Below are 9,261 nucleotides of genomic sequence, written 5' to 3'. Positions count from 1 at the left end.
GCCACTGATTACTGTATAAATGTCACTGGCAGGGAAGGGGTTAACACTAGGGGCCGATCAAGGGGTTAAATGTGTTCCCTATGTGTGTTCTAACTGTGGGGGGAATGTGGCTGACTAGAGGAGGAGACCGATCGTTGTTCCTACTTGGTAAGAACACACCATCTGTCTCCTCTCCCCTGACAGAACCGGGATTTGTTTGTTTACCTTAATGTTTACACACACAGATCCCGGTTCTCGCTCTGTCACAAGCGATCGCAGGTGCCCGGCGGTCATCGCGCCCGCCGGGCACGTGCATCGGCTTCGGGGACACGCTGCGTTCGTGTGCACCTGCTACAGTGTCTTAAAGAGCCGACCTACAGCTACGACGGCTCATGCAGGGGAGTCAACCTACTGCAGTATAACTGCGGCGGCTGGTCGGGAAAGGGTTAAATCTCACCTAAACCAGACCCAAAAATGCACAGGACACTTTTTAAAACCTCACCACAGCCGCCCGAACTTGTTTGAACCGGCTTCATTGAAAGCTGGGCTGATTCACATGTTATGCAAATTGGATGCGGTTAAAAACGCATCCAATTTGCATATATGTGAACCAAGCCTTAAAGTGGTTGTAAAGTCAGAAGATTTTTTATCTTAATGCATTGTATGCATTAAGATAAAAAACCTTTGGTGTGCAACAGCTCCCCTCAGCCCCCTAATACTTACCTAAGCCCCATCTCAATCCAGGGATGTTGCACGAGAAACTCAGCTGCCTGGAACTCTCTCCCCTCATTGGCTGAGACAACAGCGAAGCACCTTTGGCTCCTGCTGCTGTCAATCAAAGTCAGTGAGCCAATGAGGAGAGAGAGGATGGGGGGAGCGGGGTAGAGCCGTGGCTTCGTGTCTGAATGGACACAGGGGGGGGCACGCAACAGGAGAGAGGGGCCAGGAGAGCCGAAGAGGGACCCGAGAAGAGGAGGATCCGGGCTGCTCTGTGCAAAACCACTGCACAGAGCAGGTAAGTATAACATGTTTGTTATTCTTAACACACAAAAAAATGAGACTTCAGTATCACTTTAAGAAGATAAGGCTTACATTGGGTACAATAAGCTAAAGTGTACAAGATATTAGCAAAACAGAGAAACTGTATACAAGTCCCAGTTTCTTGTATCTGGAGAAACTAGAGTCAGTTGGCTAGAAACCCAACAGTCCTATATCTTATCAAACAACTTTGGGGGAGTTTGTTTTTGACCTTTTAAGGTGTTAGACTAACATTAATTAGTTGCAGCCAAGTGTTAAGAGATGGGGAAGAAGTACCGCTCCATGTCTTCTTTGCATAAAAGTACAATATCCACAACAAACGTTTAGCATATTTAGACATGGAGATATTGGCAATACTTAGGAAGGCCCAATGTTAATGAAATAAAAGTGTTATCCCCCGTACACACGATTTTCCAACAACAAATGTTGAATGTGAGCTTGTTGGTGGAAAGTCTGACCGTGTGTATGCTTCATCGAACATTTGTTGTCGGACTTTCCGCCAACAAATGTTGGCTAGCAGGTTCTCAAATTTTCCGCCAACAAAAATAGGATTTTTATAACAGCTAACCTGTAAAATCCTTTTCTTGGAGTACATCACAGGACACAGAGCCACAGTAATTACTGTATGGGTTATATGGCACCTTCAGGTGATGGACACTGGCACACCCTAAACAGGAAGTTTAATTCCCCATATAACCCCTCCCCTTACTGGGAATACCTCAGTTTTGTAGCAAAGCAATACACGTGTAACCAAAAAGAAGGGAGGGACCTCTGTGTCCTGTGATGTACTCCAAGAAAAGGATTTTACAGGTAAGCTGTGATAAAAATCCTATTTTCTTTATTGTACATCACAGGACACAGAGCCAAAGTAATTACTGTATGGGATGTCCCAGAGCAATGCCACCTGAGGGGAGGGGACACAACAAAAGTAGGGTGCAATCAGACCTGAGGACCTATACTGCTGCCTGCAGCACACTGCGTCCGAAGGCGATATCCTCATGCCTTTTTACATGCACCTGATAGAATCTGGTGAATGTATGGACTGAAGACCAGGTTGCGGCCTTGCAGATTTGAGCCATGGAGGCTTGGTGATGCACTACCCACAAAGCACTAACAGACCTGGTGGAATGCGCTTTAACCTATAAGGGAGAACCTTCCTCTTCAAGCCATAAGCTTGAATAATTACCTGCCGAATCCATTTGGCAATAGTGGATTTTGATGCTGCCTGTCTGTTTTCTGAATCTGAGCAGTCGCCTTCAAATAGATTTTGACTGCTCTCACTACATCCAAAGAGTGTAGTGACCTTTCCTTCCTTAGAACACAGGGTTCTGAAAAAAATGAAGGTAAAACAATATCCTGGTTTAGGTGAAAACCTGAAACCACCTTTGGCAGAAAGCTAGACAAGAAAGAGCTGCCAGCTCTTATACCCTTCTTCCAGAAGAAATGGCTACCAGAAAAACTAGCTTGCTTGTCAAAATGGACCAATGTAACATGTTGTATCGGCTCAAAAGGCTGTTTCTGTAATGCCGACAGAACTAAATTCAAATCCCAAGAGTTCAGAGGTGCTTTAACTGGTGGATTAAGCCGTGTTACCCCCTGTATAAAGCTTCGGATCAAAGAATGCAAAGCCAGCGGATGTTGAAAAAATACTGATAAGGCAGAGACTTGGTCCTTGATAATACTCAAGGCCAGCTTCATCTCTAGCCCCATTTGCATAAAGGCAAGAATGCTAGCTATGACATACTTCCTAGGATGCCAACCCCTGGATTCACACCAAGAAACATATGCCTTCCAGACTCTAGAATAAATTACTCTGGAAGCTGGCCTCCCTGCATTAATCAAGGTAGGTATCACTGAGCCTGAAAGCCCACGATTCTTTAGAATGTGGGTTTCAATAGCCAAACCGTTAAATTTAGCGTTTGTAAAGTAGGATGGAACACTGGTCCCTGCAATAGCAGGTCTGGACGTGGTGGTAGGGTCCATGGGTTTCCTACCGCCATCTTTACTATTTCTGCATACCAAGATCTTCTGGGCCACAAGAACTACTGACCTTTCCCGCTTGATTCTGCAAAGAAGTCGAGGTAGCAGCAGAATAGGAGGGAACGCATAAATCAGTGAGAACTGATCCCACGGAGTCACCAGCGCATCTGGTCCGCATGCGAGTGGATCCCTTGTTCTTGACACAAAGTTGTCGACTTTGTTGTTGAACCGGGACGCAAACAGATGTACATCCGGTACCCCCCATCTTTGGCGAATAGCCAGGAAGATGTCGGGGTGAAGGGACCATTCCCCCAGGAACAACTGCTGGCAACTTAGGTAGTCTGCCTGCCAGTTCTCTACCCCTGGAATGAAGATTGTCGAAATGCACAGCACATGTTCTTCTGCCCTGGTTAGGATATGGTTTACCTCTGCCTGGGCTGCCTGACTTCTGGTGCCCCCTTGGTGATTGATATAAGCCACTGGTGTGGCACTGTCGGATTGAATCCTGACAGGCGAATTCTGCAACCTGAATGTCATGGCCTTTAGGGCTAGACGCGCTGCCCGAATCTCTAGAATGTTGATGGGCAAGGTCCTTTTGGATCTGGACCATTTCCGTAGGACAGACGCTTCTTCCAGGACTGCTCCCCAACCTGAAAGGCTGGTATCTGTTGTTGCCACCTTCCAGGTAACCGGTAAGAAGGATTTCCCCTTCTGCAGAATCTCATATATCCTCCACCAACTGAGGCTCTGGCGCACTTTTGGCGACAAACGCATTGGAAAATCTAGTGTCTGAATCTTTTTGTTCCAGGCCGATAGGATACTGTTTTGTAGCAGTCTCGAATGAAACTGAGCATAGGGAACGGCTTTGAATGAAGCCACCATCTAATAACCTCATACAAAGGTGAATGGAAGGAACTTTCTTTGGCCTGACCCCTTGGACTAGCTCCTTTATGGCGCTGATCTTTGCCTGGGGTAAAAACACCTTCTTTTGGGCTGTATCTATGCCCAGACCCAAGTACTCTAATCTTCTTACTGGCTGTAAAGAAGATTTCTCTAGGTTGATGATCCAACCTAGGTATTCCAGGTAGTTGATTGTGGTGGCTACACTTTGATTCAAGCGGACTACCGACCGGTCTACTAAGAGCAGGTCGTCCAGGTATACTATTATTGTTATACCTTGAGTCCTTAATTTGGCCAGAGGAAGGGCCAGAAGTTTTGTAAACATCCGAGGTGCAGTAGCTAGACCAAAAGGCAAAGCTACAAACTGAAAATTACGTTTTTCTACTTCGAAACGCAGATACTTCTGGTGAACGGGGAAATTAGGTACATGCAGGTATGCATCCCTGATGTCAATTGTTGCCAGAAGCTCTCCCCCTTGTAGGATGGAGACTACTGATCGGATTGATTCCATGAGAAAAGAGCGAATCTTCAGGAACCGGTTTAGATCTTTGAGATCTAGAATGGGTCTGACATCCCTATTTGGTTTTGGTACCGTGAAAATGGTTTGTCAGACTTTTTGTCTCGATCTTTTATGGGGACATTTGACTTGAGGAAAAGAGGAGATGGGAATTCTCGGAACTCTAGTTTGTAACCTAGAGCTATTGTGGAGACCATAGACAGAGGGAACTGCTGCGCCAACTTTAAATACAGAAGCAGCCAACACTAACAATAAGACTAATTGTGAAAAGTAAATGGAAAAACAGTAAAGTGTAGCGCTATAACTATGGTAAAAATCTATATAAGGAATGTAGAATCACAATGGTGAGAGTGATACCTAAAAATTCACAAGTGTGTGGACAACCTCTATATTTTGTGACTAAAAACAGAGGGTGGATGTATTCAGAAATTCTCAACCAACCGCTTCAAAGTGTTCGTCAGTGACAAGAATCACATGACCGCCGCGTCATTCGGCGTCAGCGTGATGACGCAGTATACACTCAGGAAGAATGTATCATCGGAGGCAGGAAGTGGGGATGCATACCAGATCAGTTTGGAACGCAAACACGTTCCAAAAGACCGGAACTGGCTGCTTATTGGATAGGTGTAAGCCAACACTCGGCTTGAAAATAGAAAAATATAAGTAAATAATATATAAAAAATAATATATAAAAAAATATAACAGCTATACTATGATCAACAGGCTGTCACACCGCACATAAACCATCAGAGTTACATGCATATTAAAAACACATATCGCTCAACGAGAAAATGCAAAAACGGACAACTGTATATGGGTATATGGGTAGAATATACTGTGTCTTAATCTGAGCCGTATATGATAGATGATTAAAAAACAATAAATGTATATACTTCACTCAATCTCTATTAGGAGAGAGTTATAGAAGAACATTGTAGTGTATATGTCAAAATACCGAAGTGACGTCACAGTCAGGATAGAATACTATGGACCATATGTAGTGAATGGTGTAGAGACAATAATGAATCACCATTAGTATGAAACATACTCAATCCTCATAGGGAGAGAGTAATAGGAAGAAGTGGTATGTATCTCGAGTATTAATAGGCAAAAAAAAGTAAAAAATAGATAAATAAAAATGAAAATAAAAATGGAGAACGTCTACGCTAAACGTGATCCCAGGCTAGATGTTAGCCAAATAAATTCCGCTAGGTACTTCAAATAAATGCATCTATAAAATTTAATGTATGTCGCATAGGAATAAAAAAGTAAGACATATGCAGGTGAACCACCTAAAAGAAAGGAAAGAGTCTATATTCTGTATGACACAAAAAGTGACAAATATTCAAGATTGGTTTATAAATGCATTGATATCCCAATCAATGTTTAGTCTGTGAGGTGTATAGCATTTAATTTGATGTATCCAGAATGTTTCTAGCCTGGACACACCTCTTAGACTGGATTTGCCTCTCCAGTGGGGTACAAATTTGTCTATAATTTGGAATGTAGTACCTAATGGGTTCTAGTCATGGTAAAGTGAATAATGCTTGGATACGCTATGATTGGTGCGTCCTTTCTTTATTGCTGTAATATGCTCATTAACTCTTCTGGCAAAATTACGTATTGTCCGGCCTATATACTGCCTCCCACAAGGGCAGGTAATAAGATAGACAATATACTTTGTTCACAAGTAGCAAATTGCTTCATCTTATATTCTCTTCCGGTGGACGAAGAGGTGAAGTTTTCGATTTTACGTGCTTTACATGCATTATGTTTACACACTGTACATTTACGACATGGAAAGAATCCTTTCATATTGTGAAAAAAGGATGGAACACTGGGGGGGGGGTCTATTACATTGGGTGCAATTTGACTCTTAACAGATCTTAACAGAGCACCTCTAAAGATTATTCCAGCTCGTTTAGGGAGTAGAGGGCCTAGTATGGAATCATTTTTTAATACTTTCCAGTGTTTACAGAAAATATCTTTGATCTGTTTATGCTGGGTGGAAAAATTTGTCAGGAAGGACCACTTGTGTTTATGTTCTTGAGATCTCTTAGGTTGTACAGCCAACAAGGACGTTCTGTCAACTAAGGCTACTCGCTGGATTTCTTCGTTAATCTGAGAAATATCATATCCTTTATCAGTGAACCTAGATTTCAAGGTATCTGCTTGTTGGAAGTAATCTGAGAGATGGGAACAATTCCGTCTTATCCTCATCAGTTGGCTCCTAGGTACTGACATTAGCCATGCTGCGTGATGGCAGCTATCAACCGAAATGTATCCATTACGATCCGTTGCTTCCGAGGAATCAAGTGGGGAAGGATCTTCTTCAGCTTCACATGCTGAGAAGTTGCTGGTGCATTTTCTTACTGAAATGGTCCACTCCACATTTAAGTTACCCTTAACGGAGTCGGTTGAAGAGCCCACTTCCTGTTTGGGTTCACTAAAGCCTCCTCAAGCCTTGCGTGCCTTTCCTGTCCATTCATTACTAGAAAAGCTTATGTATTCTGAGTGGGATCACCCAGATAAGCACTTTTTCCCTCCTAAAAACTTTTCAACACTTTATCCTATGGAGGAAAAAATTTACTAAGATGGAGTATACCAGCAATTGACGCTGCTATGTCCTCTGTGAATAAAAGTTTGACTTGTCCGGTAGACAATGCTCAAATGCTTAGGAATCCAACTGATAAAAGATTGGTATCCTGTGGAAAAAAAAAAAAATTTACCTGGCAGGTTCAGTGGCTCAACCTGCAGTGGCGGCAATTGGGGTATGTCAGTCCTTGAGAGACAGGTACTCAAGGTGGTCCCTGAACAGCAAGCCCAGGAATTAGTTGAGCTGCCAGCGGCTGTGTGCCTTGCAATTGACGTAATTAGAGATTATATTCTATATGCATAGAATCTTATGGTTGAAAAGTTTATCAGCCGAAGCGCCATGCAAAAAGCTCCTGGCTGGTTTTCCTTTCCACGGTGGAATGCTGTTTGGGGAGGATTTGGACAAATATATCCAAAAAAAATCAAGTGGGAAAAGTACCCTTTTGCCAGTTAAGAAAAAGAGTAAACGTCCCTCATGTAAACGGGCTCTTTCTCCAGTGCATCAGCCTCCAGGCAGTCGCGACGGCCTCCACCTTCAGGTTCAAGAGGTAAACCTCAGGATCAATCAAAGGGACAAAAGAGGTCCTGGGGGAAGAAACCCGCAAGACAGAAAGCTAAAGCCTCTTTATAAAAGGGGCGCCCCCGCTCGCTCGAGTAGGGGGGGGGGCTTCTGCAGTTCTCAAAGGTCTGACAGGCAGAATTTCAGGACAGATGGGTGGTTTCCACAATAGCTCTAGGTTACAAACTAGAGTTCTGAGAATTCCCGTCTCCTCTTTTCCTCAAGTCAAATGTCCCCATAAAAGATCCAGACAAAAAGAAGTCTCTCTTTCTAGCGTTAGACCGACTTTTGTCACAAAAAGTGATCATGATGGTCCCCCTGGAAGAGCAGGGGTCAGGGTTTTTCAAACCTTTTTCACGGTACCAAAACCAAATGGGGATGTCAGACCCATTCTAGATCTCAAAGATCTAAACTGGTTCCTGAAGATTCGCTCTTTTCGCATGGAATCAGTCCGATTAGTAGTCTCCATCCTACAAGGGGGAGAGCTTTTGGCATCAATTGACATCAGGACAGGTTCCACTCAGAACAGGCCTCACCATGGTCTACCAAAGAAGTTGAGTGCACATGCTCAGCGTCATATCCAGAGGTTGCCTTTGGGAAATAGACATATGAGTGCTGCCAGCATTGCTGCAGAGGTTGAAGGGGTGGGGGGTCAGGCTGTCAGTGCTCAGACCATACACCGCACACTGCATCAAATTGGTCTGCATGGGTGTCGTCCCAGAAGGGAGCCTCTTCTAAAGATGATGCACAAGGAAGCCTGCAGTTTTCTGAAGACAAGCAGACTAAAGACATCGATTACGGGAACCATATCCTGTGGTCTGATGAGACCAAGTTAAACTTTTTGGTTCAGATGGTGTTAAGCATGTGTGGCGGCAACCAGGTTAGAGTACAAAGACAAGTGTGTCTTGCCTACAGTTAAGCATGGTGGTGGGAGTGTCATGGTCTGAGCTGCATCAGTGCTGCCAGCACTGGAGAGCTACAGTTCATTGAGGGAACCATGAATGCCAAAATGTACTGTGACATACTGAAGCAGAGCATGATCCCCTCCCTTCGGAGACTGGGCCACAGGGCTGTATTCCAACATGATAACAAACCCAAACACACCTCCAAGATGACCACTAAAGAAGCTGAGGGTAAAGGTGACAGACTGGTCAAGCATGTCTCCAGACCTATTGAGCATCTGCGGGGCATCCTCAAATGGAAAGTGGAGGAGCGCAAGGTCTCTAACATCCACCAGCTCCGTGATGTTGTCATGGAGGAGTGGAAGAGGACTCCAGTGGCAACCTGTGAAGCTCTGAGAACTCCATGTCCAAGAGGGTTAATGCAGTGCTGGAAAATAATGGTGGCCACACAAAATATTGACACTTTAAGCCCAATTTGGACATTTTCTCTTAGGGGTGTACTCACTTTTGTTGCCAGTGGTTTAGACCAGTGTTTCTCAACTCCAGTCCTCAAGGCGCCCCAACAGGTCATGTTTTCAGGATTTCCCTCAGATGAACCAGCTTTGGTAATTACCAAAGCAGTGAAACTGATCAAATCACCTGTGCAAAATAATGGAAATCCTGAAAACATGACCTGTTGGGGCGCCTTGAGGACTGGAATTGAGAAAAACTGTTTTAGACAATAATGGCTGTGGGTTGAGTTATTTTGAGGGGACAGCAAATTTACACTGTTATACAAGCTGTGCACGCAC

The sequence above is a fragment of the Aquarana catesbeiana genome, linkage group LG02 (assembly GCF_042186555.1).
Source record: "Aquarana catesbeiana isolate 2022-GZ linkage group LG02, ASM4218655v1, whole genome shotgun sequence".
NCBI classification, from domain to species: Eukaryota; Metazoa; Chordata; class Amphibia; order Anura; family Ranidae; genus Aquarana; species Aquarana catesbeiana.
This window is presented reverse-complemented; position numbering follows the sequence as displayed.